Source organism: Lagopus muta, chromosome 5 (genome assembly GCF_023343835.1).
Source record: "Lagopus muta isolate bLagMut1 chromosome 5, bLagMut1 primary, whole genome shotgun sequence".
Classification (NCBI taxonomy): Eukaryota; Metazoa; Chordata; class Aves; order Galliformes; family Phasianidae; genus Lagopus; species Lagopus muta.
In genome coordinates, this window is record NC_064437.1 from 4,345,643 (window position 1) to 4,364,193 (window position 18,551).

At 43.9% G+C, this 18,551-nt stretch overlaps 1 long non-coding RNA gene across 3 annotated transcripts in view; it reads right to left on the reverse strand.

Annotated features, from left to right (window-relative positions):
* Positions 1 to 18,300, reverse strand: part of LOC125692895 (uncharacterized) — a 49,848-nt gene extending 31,548 nt beyond the window's left edge. For all 3 annotated transcript variants that reach the window (XR_007376921.1, XR_007376920.1, XR_007376919.1), the window contains exon 1: positions 18,028 to 18,300. This is a non-coding gene — a long non-coding RNA (uncharacterized LOC125692895). The remainder of the gene's footprint in view (positions 1 to 18,027) is intronic.
* Between the last annotated feature and the right edge of the window lie 251 nt (positions 18,301 to 18,551).

Below are 18,551 nucleotides of genomic sequence, written 5' to 3' on the forward strand. Positions count from 1 at the left end.
GCATTGCATAAAGCATTTCACCTTGTACAATTAGCTTTCCAGTATTCATTATCATATTTCTGAAAGAATTCCATATGTCTACTCCCATTTTTTTTTTTTTTAAGAAAAGCTTTGTGACCATTCAGCTCCATAGTGAAGCAATGCTTATTGTTCCTCAGTTAGAAGAGGCTTCATGACATATGTAGCCTAAAGAGCTGTTATTAACCCTAATTTCTCGTGCAAACATCACACCAGTCCCACAAATGGCTCCCTCTCTCTCTGATTAGGAAGAAAAATATCAATGCAAAATTCATTGGTCATTGGACAGCATATCATGGCTGGAATTTTCCAACAAGCTCAGCACCTCCAGTGGAGCCAAACCTTCAAAAGAAGATCCTCACAGTGCAGAATAAATGCTTATGTTTTCAGAAGACAGGCAAAGATTAGGCACTGTCTGGGAAGAGATGCCACTTCATATTGCTTCTGAGTTCAATTTTTGCACTTGAATTTTGCCCTTGTGCTTGGCTGAGCCTGGATGTTCTGTGGCTCTGAAGGTCCTGATGGAGGGTCCTGGAGATGTTCAAGAAAAGGGCAGATTTTGCACTGAGGGACATGATTTAATGGGCATGGTAGGGATGGGTTGTTTGTTGGACAAGATGACCTTAGTGGTCTTTTCCAGACTTAAAGATTCTATGATTCTATGAGAACAGACACAGCTGATGCATGGGGTGGCACTGGTAGTTACTGTCTTCGGAGGCACTGCAAATAAGGTGTGGTCTGGCCACATCCTGCTTGGATGGAGCGGGCAAGGAGTGACATAGGGTGAGTCCCATCTCTCCAGAGGGCTCCTTGGATCAGAATTACCCATCAGGTTTCCCTTATGGAGCCTTGAAAATGCTCCCACCCCAGAAAGATGCACACACACATTGTCCCATACTGCCGGCTGTAACATAAGCAAAACAAGAAATCAAAGACACTGCAGATTTTACTGCTCTTTTTAAGTTCTCCCCCAGCAAATACGGTGCCCATATTTTACAAGGCTACAACACAATAACCTACAACCACCACTTTAACGACCAAGAAGTTGCAGAGTTGATCTATAAACTGATGTTGCCATTTAATGTGGTTTCCAATTAACTGTAAAATTTATGGCTGTAACTAACACCCTCCCCCCGCCCTTCTCTCTTTTATGTTCTCCTCAAAAACAAGCTGCTCCACAGCTCCAAAAGGCAAGAGGCAGAAAATCAATGCGTAACCTGAAGTGAGCTAATTAAGATCATATTCACATACCATGGATCTGAGGCCTTCTGGTCAATTAGGCAGAGATTAATTAATGTCTAACTCTGGATGGATGAATACCACCAAAAGGAAGGCACAGAAATATTCAGAGCCACCCTTCTTGCACAGCCTCTTTGATGCAGCCCAGCAAAGCTGCTGACAGAGTGTGGACCCTCTGGGGTCTCTGCTCTGTGGGCTCTCCCTGCTCCATCCCTTGCAAATCTCTCACCTCTATTTGGGCAACCTTGTCTCCTCTGTCTCCTCATCTCAGCTAGAGAAGCAAAAGCATTGGTATGGGCATCCCTCCCCTTAATTGTGCTGATAATCCCATGCCCTTCCAAGTGGTCAACGGGATTTATAGAGGCTTCCCTTCAGGCCCACTGCATGGGGGAGGAATTTTGTCCCAGATGAAGGTAATGTAGGAAAATCTTCTCAGCCCAGCTTAAGCTCACTGTTGTGAAAGCTTGGAATAAAACCCAGCAGCCTGATCCCAAAGCCCATTAGCCCTTGGAAAGCATCCCTATGATGTCAGTGGAGTTTGGAACCAGTGTTTGATGCTTTCTGGTAAAGGCTAATGGAAAAAAAATCTCCAGGTTTAATTGGGATGAGGTCTGGTGGTAAAAAAAATGTTTTTTGATGAACGCCACCTTTGCAGGGGGTACACATGCTTGAGGTCTGTTGATATTTCCTATAGAAAGCTCCCACATCGTGTCTGTCTATTTCTCTGCGGGATGTGATTTTTATTTTTGAAGGAGGGAGGAATCAATTTTCTGACCTCATGTGAGATCACATTTAAGGTTTTAATCTTTGTAGCAGCTTCCTAATGGGAAGGAGGTTCCAGTTGGAGATATTATCTGGATATTCAATCAAAACTTTGGCCTCAGCTCCCCCACCACCTCTATACTGCAAGCACGCCTGTCTGTGAGCAATAGACGCTCACTGCCTCCAGGAGAAGGAGGGAGCTTCCTTGTGGGGATGGAGAGAGCAGCAATGAGGGATGCAAAACACCTGCAAGCCTTCCCCAAGTGATACAAAGAGATTGGTGATAAGAGATTGGTGATAAGAGGTGCCTTCAGCAACCTTCAGTGCTCTCAGCATAACATTTGTAGCACTCATTGAAGTACAAACTTGCCTAATGGTGCCATACTTTTTGTTATACAGCAAAGGAAAAGCAAAGGGGCAGATTTGAATGCAATTTGTGCTTTTGAAAGCAGGCGTAAGCCAACGGGTAATGAACTTGCCATCAGAGAACCATGGTGTTGCACCACAGCTCCATAGACATCAGTGGAGGTGGGCATGGACAGCTGCCATCTGAGGGGAAAAAGAAATTAGGAAGTATAATAAGGGAAAATTGAATAGATAATGAATAACAGGATAGAAGTACCTGGCTTGGGACATTTAAAAGCTTAAGATTTATCATTTTTTTCCCTGTAACTTAGTACATCATGCACTATGTTTGTTGGTGAAGACTACCCACCACAAGTGGCTCCATGCCATGTAGTTGTTGTAAGACACTGCTGTGCAAGCGAGCAGGCAGAGAACTGCTGCTTCCTCCTGGGGCTGGAAGGGGAAACACCAGGAATCTATAAGAACTGTAGCACTCTGGCTACAATGATGGAGTACCACACTGGTGGCCATTGCATAACCAGAGAGCCCATAGCACAAGAACAACTGAAGAGCAATTGCTTCTTATCTCTGCGAATCCACTCCGCACATTTTACAGCAGGGAGAGCTCAGCTCTAGTTGAACAGACCAGCCCATCAGCTGTGCTATTTATATGTTCACCACCAAGCTTTCATTAATGTTAACACGTCTTAATGTCTTAATGTTAAAACGTCTTAATACTCCAAGTATTATTTTGGGAGACTAAGCGTGAGATCTATTTAATTTCCTTAAATATCAAATATGGGTCAAGCAAAATAAACCACGGACCATATCCTTTAAAAAAAAAAAAAGTGTCAGTTTAACAGAATTCATAAAGAGCAATGTCTGATCATATTTACAGCATTTATAGGTTTGGAAATCTCTGAAGAAATGTAAGGAAACCTAAGGCTTGCCTTTATACATGGAATGAAATTCCTCTTGGTAGTGCATATATATTCCACAGGTCTCTATTAAAAAGAAAAAAAAAAAGTCCCTTTTAACTCTATATAAATATTCTACAATCTTTTAGAAAATCTCCAATCTGAAGGTGATGCTTAAAACAGGCTTTTAAAATTTTTTTAAATTTTTCTTTAATGCCATTTGCAGATCCTACAGTTTTCCTCCCCTCTCCTAAAAACATCAGTATTTCCAAACAGCCACACAAAAGCTTTGGAAACAGAGTCCATGTGTTGTTTAAAAAAAAAAAGAAAGAAAGAAAAGTGCTCAACTATGAACTACACACAGCTAAATCAAACTGCAGCTACAAACAAACCTACTTCTCACCTCATCTTGTTCCTTAAGATTTAATGGAAAACTGGCATGAAGTGTAGTGAGAGAAAAAATACCTGCCACAAAAAAAAAAATAAATCTGTCATACTCGGGAAAATCTATTCATCAAAGGAGGAAAAAATACAATGACACTGTGAGAAGTTTATGGAATAAGTCTGTAACTGATTTGGCTCCAATATTGAATCTCTTTCTGCTACCTTGCAGTGCGATAGTGTTCACCCTGCATAACATGAATATGACAATTGGTTTCTAGCAGAAAATGTATTGTTTAATCAAGATATTACCCATGTGGTAGGACAAGGCCAATGTAATTGCATTGCTTTTGATTCTGGCCAGAGGGCCAGATGCTCAGGGAGGTAAATAGGATTCGTAACACTCAGCTGCATTGACCAACAACTGACCAGCCCCTGATCAGTACTACCAGAAAGCCAGGCCATGATATACCTCCATACACACCAATTCTGGTTAAAAGCAATCTTACTTCATCCTGGGAACAGCTCCCGGCATCACAAGTTCATAGAGAATTGTGGAATCATAGATCTTAAAGATCATTGAGCTCCAACTCCTGCTGTGGGTTGGTTGGCACCCACCAGATCTGGCTGCCCAGGACCCTGTCTAACCCAACATTGAAGGTCTCCAAGGATGTGGCACCCACAGCTTCTCCGGGCAGCCTGTTCCATAAGAGAATGTGCCAAGAGCAGTGCTCTCAGCTCTGCTCCATCACCAGAATACAAACTTCATCCTTCTCGCACTCAAATGCGATGCCAACAAGCCTTCCAAGAAGGGCAAGGGGCAGCTGAGAGAGAGCTGGCATAGCAAGGAGGCTTCTTCTTGGGTGTGAGGCTGTGCCCTGCTCCAACACAGCACCTGGAGGACAACAGCATCCATCCAGCCCTGGGAACCATGGGGAGCACCTATCCTGAAACCCTCCCCTCTTGAGTGGCAGCTTGATGAGCTTGGCATGAGGAGTTTGTCCTTTGAAGAAGCAATTACACTGCTGTTCAGGAGAAAAAAAAAATAGCTCCAGATTGTGCTGTGTGTGTTTACACAGCTCTGGAGAGACAAGCAGGCGCTCTCAGGGCTGGGCTCAGCCTCAGGGAAGCTGTATGTCAAACAGTTCCTTATTCACCGGAGATCCTGAAAGGATGTTTGTTGGAGCAGGCAGAAGGGTGGGAGCTTCTGAAGCGACACATTTTGCTCTGGCACTGGGATGCAGGATGCCGCTGCTGCAAGGAGGAGCAGCCTGCAGAAGATTTATCTCTTTGGGCTACTGGGAGCTTGCTGCTGCTGCAAGTGCCACAATTGCCATTTGCTCTCCACCCCTCCCACGGCTTCCCAGCTGCTGTCTCCTTTGCAGCAGCCCCGATGGTGATGACTTACGTCATATAAATAACATATGTTGGCACAGTCATCTTTCCCCACTCCTTAATTCACCATTCCTCAATGAGCTTTGTGAATGCAATGGGAATGTGAAGGATAACGAGCAAGCTGAGGGTGCAAGCTGCTTTCCTCAGTGAGCATCTTTGCATGCCTCCATGGTGCTGGGCACCTGGGACTCCTCAGGGCATGGTGTAACCTAATGGCTATTTAAGCAATGCATCCATCTTTTGCTTTCCTGTGCTGTGTGCTTCTCTGAGATGGATGCTTTGCCTGCATCTTGTCCCTCTGTCCTTGTTGTGTCTGCATTTGTACACTGCATTGTTATAATTCCAGCCACCAGCAAGATGAGGCCATCAGAGCTTTTACTACATGCTCCTGGCCTTGCACAGCCAGAGCTGCACCAGGGGGATGCTCAAAGGCCCTGGCTCTGTATTATCCCCATGTCCTCACTGTGCAACCTGGAGCAAACTGTTTCAGCTGTTTTCCCATTGACACTGCTTATTTTTCAGAGTGAAGCTGACTTTAAATACAGATGGAGCACCAAATGTGGGGCCAGGCCACAGTTACAAGCTAATGTAATACAAATTGCATTGCAATATGCGATACATTGTTTTGAATCCAAGTTGCAGGCAAATATTTGTATATAGATAAGCTGACATTTTGTTTAGTACATGTACTCTCATTTCCAGTAAAACCTCTCATAAAGACGTATGAAGTGAATTTATTGCTTCACTTCAAAGCAAGGACATGGTGCCGCTTTGAAGGGGCACTTGAAGTGTTAAATCCACATCTATGATGCTTTAATACATTTTTTGTACTTTTTTTTTAAGAAGTTGTTTTAATATTATTGTGCCACTCTGTTAAAAGGCCATAAAGTATTTTAAAGAGCAATAAAAGTAAACACAAAAAGCTAAAAAGCCCATTCTTCTCTCCCCAGCCCACTGAGTGAGGAAGAGACAGAAGATTTAGGCATAACAAAATTCATGGCAGCTGTGTAAATAAAATAAATGAGCACAGTGTTTTTCTGTTGATGGTGATCCTGAACATCTTGCTATCTGGGTCTTGTTTAGTGGGAGTCCAAGGCAAGACATGGGAAGGAAGCAGAAGTACTGATGGAGAGGATGCAACAGAGAGCAAGGTTTGCATTCCCTGCAAAAAACAGGAATCACAATGGAAAAATCAAGGAGAAAGACTTCCAAGGCCTTCATCCAGCAAGCATGAGTGAGATGAAGGGTGCTACTGCAAGTAGTGTTAACAAGGATGTATTCTTGGTCAAGCCAAAGTTGGCTTTGACAGAACTGATCCCATTGGGAGAGCCCCATTTTTTACTCCCTTTTCATTTGCTTCCTACAAACCACAGAGCTTAGCTCTGTGCTGGGTACCTGCTGTACACTCATGGTTCACTGAAGTTTTAGAAAAGAGGGCTCAAGGAAAGCACAGCTGCCCACCCATTGACTTCATGTGGGGTAGGAGGAGGAAGGTCTGATCCAGCTGCAAGAATGAGGCTCAAGTGAGGATGAACATGCTAAGACAGTGCTTTGTGAATCCGAATAGCCACTGTTGGTGTTACTAAAAATAAGGACAAAAAGCCTTGCCAAGATGGGTTTATCTCAGTGAAATTAGATTCTAAATGTCAATGTTCTCTGCAGAAATTTATAGCCGTTCCCATAAATGAAAATCATGGCTTTTTGAGCCAATATCCCTCTGTTTTGTAGAATATCCCCTGTGAAAGCACTCCTCTCCAAGCTCAGGAAGCACAACACCTTCCCACGCTGGTTCCCTTCACTGAGGCACCAAGAAGCTGGCAAAGACACTGACAGTGCACAGCCCTCCTGCCTTAGGGGGATATTCAAAAATCAAAAAGAAGCAGGGTTTATAGTAAAATCTGAATTTGCAGCTCAGTCTACAGGCACAAGCCCAAGCCTTGTTTTATTGCTTGGGATGAACCCTATCATACAGTTAGTGTTCAGGGTTCAGCAATAGTTACACATCAAAACCATCCGAATTTCCATGTCTGTGAAAGTTTTTGAAGAGGTCAGGCACATCGTAGAGAGATTGCACCAAACTTTCCTTGTCCTGAGGACCGTTCCACTGATATGCAAACGCAGAGTTTCACACACGACAGCCACTGCAGCCATGGCAAAGGCGGCAACGACTTTGTCTCAAAAGCAAAAAGGTGTGAAAGAGAGGTGAAAGAAATCTGGGAGAACTTAGGGAAAGCTTAGGTAGAGAAAAACATGAGTAATAATCAGGTTGTGCCAACAGCTGATCACTGATCACAGAATCACTGTGATCATCATCATCAGCTGATGAGCATCATGGAGGTTCCTTCCAGACCTGGAGGCCTGCAGGCTTATGTTACATGGCTTTTCTGAGAGAGCAATGAAGGATTCTGCCCTCAGCATATTCATCTAAAATGACTGCCCTACAGAGCCTCCATTACCCCATTATGTCCCAACCAGCCCCACTGCAGTCAAGATGTGCTGGGAACTGTTGGTAAGGCCACTGCAGCCTGCAATTACAGCACACAGACCGGTGTGCTTTGTGAGCACAGCACTTGACAATGTTTTTCTGGAAGTGACTTCACATGGTCTGAGTCCTTCATGTAGAATTTGGTGGTATGTATTTATTTTTCCCAGCGTTTTCTTATCCTAAACAACACATTTGCAGCTGTGAAGGCAGATGACTCCCCTTGCTCAGCAGACTTCTTCCTGAGAGGCTTCTTTCAATGCTCTCCGTTGTAACGATCTGGATTTTGCATTTCCGCCGTCGCACTGATGAGCAGAGTCCCAGGGCCTGGAGCCACTACAATGAGAAGGGGGCAGGAATTACAGCCATTTTGCCAGCCCAGCTCACTAGTCGTTGATTTATTTCCCTCCATGACCTCCATATGGCTGCAGTCCAGGTGCGAGCCCACGTCCTCCTGGAATTCTACACATCATTTCGAGGTCTTTACTCATCATTTACTAGCCGGTTGTCTCTGAGTTCTCAGCACCATTTCCAGGAGTGAGATGCTCTCATTGTGCTCCATGGGGACTTGGACGTTGTTTTCTGGTAGAACAGGAATACTGAAAATGTGAACGTCCTCCAAGTTACTCACTTCAGAGTGTCTGTAAGGTCTGCATATGGAAAATTATTTGTCATTTCCTTGCAGACGCTATTTTCAAAGGAGAGATATAACAGTCTGGCAACAGCGCAGCACCATGATTTAATAGTTTGTTTATCTCCCAGCTCAGCTCTGCTGTGTAAGTACAGGAATGCAGCCATGTCCCATCTTCCGATCCTTTTTTGTTAACGAGTACACAGTTCTGGTCTAATAAGGCTTGTTCATCAAACAACATCCATGGACATGGATGAACTCTGGATGCCCAGGAACATGGGAGCTGTATGGAAGCAATTGACCCCTGCTGAGATCATCTGTATTCAGGGCTTCATCCAGTGGGATGAAAAGAATCACAAAAACGGTCCCCTTCACTCCTGTTAGTGATGTAAGTGAAGGAAGGGGTCTGAAGAGAGTTTCTTTGTGACTCACACGTTTTCTCCACTTCTTCTGTCCTCAGCAGCCCTTGGGTACTATATCCATCCATACCACACTTGCACTCAGGCTTGGCGCTCGGCTAACACAGATAGAAAGGCGCATTGCAAACCAGCCCTGGACCCCAGCAAATCAGCACAAGATACCGGTTTTATTTCCTTCTCCAGCTCAGGTGCATGGTTTTAGGATCCTCTGGAGTGGTTAGAGCTTTCTCTGATTTTAGTCATATTTTATAAGAGACAAAATATTTTATTTTCTGTGTTTTAGGAGGAGAAAAGTTACAAGGCACTTGGTCTTCTAAGGGCTAGAATGCACTTTGATTCAATGGAATTCAGCCTCAACAGCTACACTGAGCATCAGATTTGCCTTGAATAGGAGCTGAAGTACCTCTAAATTCTGGCTGCAGAAAAAACATGGACATAGTTAAGCTGCTTACAGGAGAAGTCAAATTAAATCCTTGGAATGGGAAGCAGACATTTCAGAGCTGAGACAGAAAATCATTAGGAGTAAAGATAGAAGACCATGAAGTCCAGAACTGTGAATGGAAGAAGTTAAAGGACCTCCTGAAGCCCTGGCAGGCCAACAACCTCCTCCACCAAAACATTAAAAATGTCTCTTCACAAAATGTTGAAAAAAAGAAAATAGTGCTTTTTAGGGCTTGAGAGAGGTCTGCCTTCAAGAATTTCTTTGTCCACTTGCCCAAAAGTCTCAGTATCAGTTACAGCCTTTGAAACACTCAAAGCTTTCTGGGGTCTCTTAGCCAGCAGATTCCCTCTCTCTGCTTCCAAGGATTATTTTTTCCCCATTAGAATACAAGTTTTGGACAATTTTCTTCTCATCATGCACAAGTGTAACAGATGATCTCTCACTGAATTATTTTAGAAATGCATTTATGGAGTCTGTTGTCTGGAATAAAGAAGCTTCGTCTTTTCTAGGCTATTTATTATCAAACATAATTCAAAGGATCCAACACATGAAAGAGTGACTTTGCAAATGAGAAAAACCTTCACCAGTCAACCTGGACACTATTATGCACATGGCCCACGCTAATAATTTGCTCTGTATCTCTCTCAAGTGCCTCTTGCACACAGAGGATAGGAAACTCTCACTAACACCAGATGCTGCTGCAGCTCAGGTGACAAATCTTGCACCTTTTGGTCACCCAGATCCCATGCCTGCTTCTCACTGAGGGCAGGCCCATTCTCAGTGCAGCTGATGCCATAAGCTGTTCTGCTGCTGCTTGCTGAGCTGTTGGCACTTTTGGAAAAGTGATGGCTTTCTGCTAAATGATCATGGCAGAAGAGAAGGGTGCTGTTCATATACAAGTTCTATAGATGCACCATTCGTGTCCTGTCTCATCATTAGGAACTGATCTGAATAAGGTCTGTCTGCTCTGTTAGCCATTTCCTTGGCACATGGACATGCAATGAGATTCCTTTTCTAAGTGAGTTGCAGACAAGGACTAGGAGCCTCATCATGCTGAAGCATTGCTGCTGAATAAGCTTCACCCATTGTGTTGGAGTGAGGCAAGGGAGAGTTGCTGTTAGGGTTTATTTACAAAGAAAGGCAAGAGAAATCACAAACCCAGCAATGTTTAGCATGGAAAATATACTGCCCTGATGCAACCAAATACTTAAGCAGATAGTGAGTCTGCATTTAGAATTTTTGCTCAGGAGACTGGCTCTTGACAACGAACATATTGGGCAATTCAGCCTCACAGTGCTGCTCAGGACATTCTTCTTAGCTTATATGGAATCTTTACTGAAGCAGTACACAATGATAAGCACTAATGGAAGAATCATTCCTCTCTGATAACTTTAAAGCAAAAAAAACACATTAATTCCCTTTGCAGTGTGAATTTCTGGAAGAGTACAAACTGAGAGATGAGAACCTGGGGAAGGGTGTTGAAAATAATCTGTGTAGTGCATCTTTAACTTTAGAGAACCAGCATGTCCTGGTGGATAAGCATTGGTCTGCCGCTCCTCATAGCTTGTCTGGCTCAACCATCCCAACCTCAGCTAACATCCCAGAGAAGCGATGGATGCCTCATTCCTGGAGGTGTTCAACACCAAGTTGGATGGAGCCCTGAGCTGTTTGATCTATTGCCTGACTGAATGGTTGGCAACCCTGCCTGAGGCAAAGGATTGCAACTAGTTGATCTTTGAAGTCCCTTCCAACCCAAGCCTTTCTATTATTCCATGATGCTAACAACCCATGGGCTGATACCCCTCCTTGTTGTCACAGAATCACAGAATCACAGAATGGCCAGGGTTGGAAGGGACTTCAAGGATCATGAATCTCCAACCCCTCTGCCACATGCAGAGCCATCAACTTCCCCATTCAATTGTTGTCCTCCGTCTCAAGTCTGCACTCAGTGGTTTCAATCTCCTTGCCATGCTGCTTCCCTCTTCCGCTGGACCCACCAAGACTGTCCTTAGGAGGCCAAAGAGAGCATGGGGGGCAAGGGCAGGAAGAAAAGAGAGAAGGGGCTGTTTGCCATGAGAAAGGCAATTAACCATAGCCCCAGATAAGAGTGAAATGTTCCGTCTGTCTTTGTTTTAATGTCATTGATCTAAACCAGAGACACAACGATTTCCAGTGCAAAAGTTTACGGACAAAATTCCTGTTTGCTGGTGGAAGTGGCTGCCCGTAGTTCAGAGCATGCCCTATTGGTGCAGTTTATCTTCTGGGAAGCGAAAGACTTCAAGGAGATTCCTTTAACAAGGGGTTAGTAAACTTCACAGTTGTCTGCAATACTTTATTGGAGCGTGGAGGGACTGTTCCAACATCTGTTCAGAGGAGCAAACAAACAGCTTTGCCACGTTGGATGGAGCTGACTCACAGTCCCTGTGAAGGAGGTGATCAATGGGCTTAAATTACATTTTGAAAGCACAGAGTTGTGGCTGAGAGCTGACTTTTAAGGCAAATAAGAGCACGAGGTGAGCCACCATGCCATCAGCCCTCGCCCTCTCCATCACACACTTCAGTAACGCGTCACAGAAAGAAGGGTCAGTGATGGTTGCTTTTCTGAATAAACTTTCTGGGTCAGAGCAATGATTAATACAGCAGAGATCTGGGAAAATATACCTCTGTAAACAGCAGTGCTTTATAGCTGTGAAAGGAACTGTGTGTACTGAGAACTCTCTGCCTGTATCTGAGCTCCACGTGCAGAAACAACACAAGAACTGGGAATTTTCTCACTTGCAGGAAAGTAATTAAAAGCTTTCATTTATACAATACCTTTCATTTAATCCATATTTCCCTAGAATGAAGAGACAGAATACAGATTGAGATAGGAAATTAAACATAAGAGGAAACAAAGGAGGAGTCAGTGAGATTTCTTATGCAAGTAGCACAATGAAATACACTGGAAAAGCTGAATTTTGCTATCGGTCACCAAAGAGAAACTTTAAAATACGAATCCTGCCTGCCACTGATTTCCAGTATAATGTTACTATAAGGATGCTGCACAAATATACAACCACAGGAGTACAGATATTTAATACTGACAAATTGGCATCACCCAAGTGATGTGAAAGCAGTGAAATACACTGGGTGCCCAGGAGCTGGTAACACTATCTGCCATCCAAGTGCCAGACCTGCCAGCAGCTGGGAACTTGAGCACCACGAGGACTTGAGGTCAGCAGAAGAAGCTCATAAGTGAAACCTAATAGTGCAGCATAGGAGGGAAAGATATTCACTATACAAAGGGCAATTTCATGGTTATCTCCCTTGGAGAGCTGATGGGATTTGGAAGCTGAACAGCTACTTGTGTCTTTGGAAACATCTCTTGCGGTGCTTAGACTGAATGGCGACAGGGTTTTAAAAAACAATCTCTACAAAACAGGCATAGGTGGAAGCTGTTTTATCCAAGAGTAGCTAAGTCCACCGTGCAAACAGCAAAAATTTCTGAAGTATTCACCAATGGAACTGCGTGGCATTGGCTAGCTACTCTTACCAGAGTTCATGATATCAGAGAATGCTGTGTGTAGACCAATGGAAACACCTTATAAAGTCTCATGAGCCCCTGAGTGGAATGCAACATGCTCTGCATTTGAGGATGCTCCAGAAGTCACTGACATTGTCATCAGGGATATGTGAAGCTACATCATTCATATAGAGCAACCAATACAGCTCTGAGCTTAGCATCACTCTTGTGCCACAGAATAAATAGTATGACAAGAAAACCTGCATTTCTCTTTGCAGTGGTACTTTTGCTCCCTGCCCTAATAGGAACCAGGCATGCAAAGTCCTTTTTTCCTGTAAATACTCTCTCCTTCAATAGATTTCATAACATGCAGTAATCTTATTATTCTAGGTAGGTTATTCTTGCAGAGAAAACAGAGCCTTTCCTTCTAGAAGTTTGCTCCTTTCAGAGGTCTTTCATCCCTCTAAGGAAAAAACAAGGCCTGGGCCGTGGTGGCAAGTGTTCTCGGAAATTCGGAGCCGATTCATTCTTTGTGTTGCCTTTGGTGCCAGGGGCTTCATTCTTCCATGACTTCCCTGGATGGGGGAACACCTCTTAGACCCTTACAGATGGTGCTCTCCAGTGCTCAGGGCCATATGGCTCTCAGCCCTGCACCCTGCCCTAGGAGAAGATGAGGAGAGGGAAAGAACAAGGAGAAGAAAGAGAAGGAGGAAGAGGAGATAATTGCAGGGGAGTTGCAGTAGATGACCTTAAAAGATCCCTTCCAACTCAAACAATTCTATGATTCTATGATTCTATCTGTGCTGGGAAAATATTAACCCCGAAGTTTTAGACTGTGATCCCAAATCCTTCTGAAAATTGAACAATTGGCTTAATAACAGGAAGTTGGGAGCTGGCAAATTACTGTTCTTATAATCAGAACAGGACGTCAAGAGAAGGAGCTGTGCTTTGGCAGTGATAACTAATTTCCATGTCTCATTAAAACAACATGGTTTATTCATATGGTTTAAGGCTATTTTTCTGTTCAAAGGATAACAGAGCAGGTGCCCCTGTTATGAGGCACTAATCCATATTGGCAGAGTGATTTGCAGTGGTGGAGGAAGTGGATTACTCAAGCTGCCTGGGTAAACATGGTACCAGTTCTGTATCCTTCTGATACTGAGCCCTTCTGGGAAAACATATGAAAGCATCATCTTTCTGGTGTCCCCTGGCCAAGCCTGGGCTGACTGTCCTGGCAGCTTTCTCACTATTCAGATGTCCACAATTGTTCTTCTCAGAAGAGAACCAACATTTTGGAGTGGCTATCAAGGAGAAATCACCAGAAGGATAGAGGTGGATCTGTGCTATCAAGATCCAGGCTGGATCTGGCCCAGCCCCAGCTCATTTTCCGTCTATGCAGGAGAGATGTTGTGTGACCAATACCAGAAATATCTGAAGTATTTCTTAGAGCTGGGGCCATATAAGGACAAGTTAGGTCTACAGAGATCTTTCTCCTCTGTCTGCTAGTTAAGTCCCAACAGAAGAACTGTTCTTGCAGAAGGAAAACGTATAAAAATGAGTGGCATGGTCAGTGGGCATGGCAGGGTGAACTGATGACTTTAGAGATCTTTTCTGACCTATATGATCCTATGAAAAGCAGATTCCTTGAGCAACTGTGGCTTCTCCCAGCAGCAGCTCCCCTCAGTGGAAGCCCTTCTCCTTCTTACCTGGCTGCAGCCCCTGCCAGGCATTGTGCTGGGATGCAACAGGCAGCAAGATCACACAGCACAGCTCCCAGGCTGTTTTGCAAGCCCAGCTCAAAGGTTTGAGCAGACACAACAGAGATAAGCCAGGAGTGAGACCAAAAGCCTGCATTTCAAAAGGTGTGTATCATAGTCATCTCACAACAGCACTAACACTGGTTTTCAGAAGCAGAATCTTGGAGGGGATAAGGATGTATTTTGACTGAGTGGGGTTTGAAGGTTGCTGTGAGGCTGTCTTTGATATGGACCAGAATCAATTATTTGGCTGCAAAACAAGAGCCAAGGCAGCACTGGCTGCTGCTGGCTACCCTGCAGAAGGGTCAGGAAGAAAGAGAAAATTAAGGAAAGGTAGAAACTATTTGGAAGACAAATGTCTACTCTATGAATGGAGAATGTATATAAGTAGTTTGTACTGGCATCCGATCAATAGAAAGCATTAAAAAAAATCTGGCACTATATTCCACTGAATAGAGATTTATTCCTTTGCATGATGCTTGAGGGTAGGTATAGACCAAGAGTTCATCTTCATCAGGAAGTTCTACATCAAGATCCAAACCTGAATTTTGGACTGTGCAATGTAGGGGCAAGGAGGGAATCACAGAATGCCAAGCTTTCCCAGGTTTTGATATAAAAAAAGTGCAAAAGGGACCTTGCTCCCTGAGGTCCAGCACCTTTTGCTAGACGATGTACAGACTGTAGGCTGTGAAATATCCTGCCTGCTTTATCTTGGGTGGAGCAATAAAGGAAGGAAAGTCACAATAGCTCTCCTCCCTTTATCAAAATAGCCCATGCCTATCTAAGAATCAAGGATAATTTAATAACAGGGACTCTTCAAGATTTGCACTGCTGCCAGAAGCCAACAAGGGACACGGTGAATACACACACTTGAATGTCATCCAAACATTTAATACCCTTTGATTTGGACAAAGTGTCTGTGTAGCATCCCTTCAATCAGCTCCCCTGCATTCTCACAAAATGCGTAAAAACAGCACTCTGTTTTTAAAGCCTTGCTTCCCTTTTCTATCCAGTTTCTATATCCTAGGCATCCTCCAACACTGTCCTCTCAAGGAGAACCCAGTGCTTTCCAGCCCTGCAGCCTCTGAGTGCCATCACAGTTGGGAACGGCACCTTCTGCATGTCCCAGTGTGGATGTGTCACAGCCTGATGTCAGGTTATTCCATGGACAAGTGTCCCTTTGGGGTTTGCATTTCCTATTTTTGCAGCAGCTCAAAAGACGTTCATGCTGACTGCCTCACTTGCTCTCGGTCACATATTACTCACACGTATTTTCTGGTGCTGAGTATTTATGCATTTCCTGCATTTAAAAATAACAGCACAGAATTTTTCTTCTCTAAGGAGAGAGGAAGAAGGAAAATTTGACTTGCTTCAGATTCCTAAGGAAAACAGAAAAATCTGGAGGTGATCAGAAAAAGAACCTTAGGATTGACTGACCACAGCCAAAACAGAAAGGAATACATTGCTCTTTCTTTCTGAAAGTCTTGGCTGCTTAGATAACAGTCTGATGGGTTGGACTCTGAGTGACACCTACCAGCAGGCAGAGCTAAACTTGATGGCAAAGTAATCCAGCATCCAGACAGCAACAGGCACACAGGCTGGTAGTGCTTTAAGGGAGACAGCTCCCAAGAAGGGGAGAGAAAGGAGTAATACTCCTTTTACCGTGATTTATGCAACTGATATGAAATATTTGTTATACATTTCCTTTGGGATGTATTTCAGTTCAAAACCTGTGATACCAGCTGATAATGAGTTACACATTTATTCTGAAACAGAGCAGACCGACGCTAATTGGAAGCACGTTCTGTTTGACTAAGCAGGTACCGTAACTCCAAAATATTCACCATGATTGAGCAGGCCTTTACAACAGTATTAATCAAAGCTGTTTTTCTATGCTGGGAAAAAGACACTGGAATAGTGACACAGAACAAAACAGCAATCAGCCAGGACCAGCCAACAAGAGCTTTCTTTCCTAGCACTGCTACATTTTCATATACATATAAATATACATATGAAGGCTTCAACCGGGGCTAGTAAATATTTCATTGTCAGATGACAACTTCAAATGATTCCAGGAAATGTCAATATTTCCCTCCCATGGAAAGGCGATCCTTTTTGTAAGAAAAGGTGATTTAACTTATAAGCCCCGCTTCCCATTGAGGAACAGCCATTTTGGGAATTCACGAGCGCTTTTTGCACATGTTTCTTCTGCACTCTCTGGCATTCATGTTGTGTCTACTAACATTGACTTGTTGTGCTGCGGCCCACCCACAACCATGTAAGGTTGCTGGAGAGCACCACATTCCATACACAGATGAAGAAATGGAGATACGAGGCTGTGGCAGCTGCTGCTACAAAGGCAACTGACAGCCTGACAACACTTTTCATCACCATCATTGGCATGATGTTATCCTGCATTGTCATGCAAGCAAGGCTGAGGCTGCAGGCTGCAATGTGGAATACAAAGACACATGAGGAGACCATTATACCTCTTGGGATGGGATTTAATGTTATCCATAGCAGGTCTGCTGTCATAGTCGTTATGCAGGAAATTAATTCACGTTCACAGCCAAGAAAGGGAGGGAAGGGGACAGCCCTTTAGATGGCACATTAAGTGTAGAGAACTGGGACTGCACTGTAAGAGTTTGGACAACTTAGATTCTTCATGACACAGAAGGATCTGCATTTTATCCCCCCAACTATTTATATAGCTGAATTTATAGAAATGATATTAATCACAGAATGGCTGAGGTTGAACAGAACCTTAAAGATCATCCAGTTCCAAACCCTAAAACTGAGTGCGGATGATGTAGGAATCCTTTCTGTGGACAGAAATATATTCAGAGAACTACTCAATGAGCATTACTGCATATAGACACTTGGGAAATCAGGAAATGACCTAAGTGAGACTTCAGGTGGCAGATCTTACAGTTTCATCCAGTGCCCTGAACTGTGCATTGAAGTGACCCAACACAGATGCTGAAATGGTGTTCAATGTGGTGTTCAGTGTGAGGAACCACTGTCTGATTTCAAGCTGCAGCTGGCTTTTTCCAGTTGTCACATTATGCCAAACACTTGGGGAAAAGAATAGAAGGGCATTCTCAAATGATTTTGTTTCACATTTTCAGGTGTTGCCCACTGTTCCCTTCTCCAGATATGAGAAAAAAATGCACAGGGTGGTTTTGGTTTCTTTCTCTGCTTCTAATCCCAGCTATGGGATGATTTTATGTACCTGGCAGTCGCTGTATCTAATAAGCTGCTGTTGAGAGTTCACAATTGGCTGGAATTATTTCAATCACAGCTCTGCAGAAGAGTTCAGCAAAGTTTCATGAGGGTACTTCAACGTTAAACTTTCCTACCTGGACAAGTTACAAAATGGGCCTTTCTCTTGTATCAGGAGGAGATTTAATAAACCAGAGAAACCTCTCTGTGCTCAGGTTGGAAGAAGCCAACACAGAGGGGATCGAGGAGAAGCCAGGGCAAAGATCAGCAGTGCAAACATGCCGTAATGTTAAGTAAATGGAGAAAATACTCTGTACAGGCATATACAAGTTGAAAAAGACCTCCAAGATCATCTAGTCAACCAATCCCCAGCACTCCCAGCAACCATGCCCCTCAGTGCCACATCTCCACACTTCTTGAATATCTCCAGGGATGGTGACCCCACCACATCCCCGAGCAGCCTGTGTCAATACCTCACCACTCCTTCAGAGAAGAAATTTGTCCTTATAACCAACCTGTCACAACTGGGTGCAACGTGGATCTACAGCAATGAATCCACTGGCCATAATTATCTGGCTGCTTGGTACTGCTGGGCTGGTTCCATGTTTTTAAGAAACACAGAGTGATCTCCAGCAGGGGAATGTTCCACGAAGAAGCACAGCAAGGACATCCTGCGCTCCACCATGGCTTTTTCCAAGAAAAACAGCCGGCAGCCCCAACCAAACCCCAAACAACGTAAACCTCAGGAACGTAAACAAAAATGAAGAGGAGAAAGAAGCCTTTGGAACTTTGGCAGAGCAGGGGAGGAGCAGCCCAGCTGAAGACACTGTAGGCCCTGCAGAAATCCAGCCTGCTATTTGCTCATTGCACCACAGCAAACATGTGGCCTAGCTGTGATGAAACTGTCCGTGGGAGCAAGAGATCTGGTTGGCGAGAGCAAAACAACATTCCTGTTCCCAAAAATGGGAGTTTTTTTGTGAACTTAAGCACCAGGAGGTTGTAACTTTCCATTCAAAAGCCAATAAAGACATTTAGCACG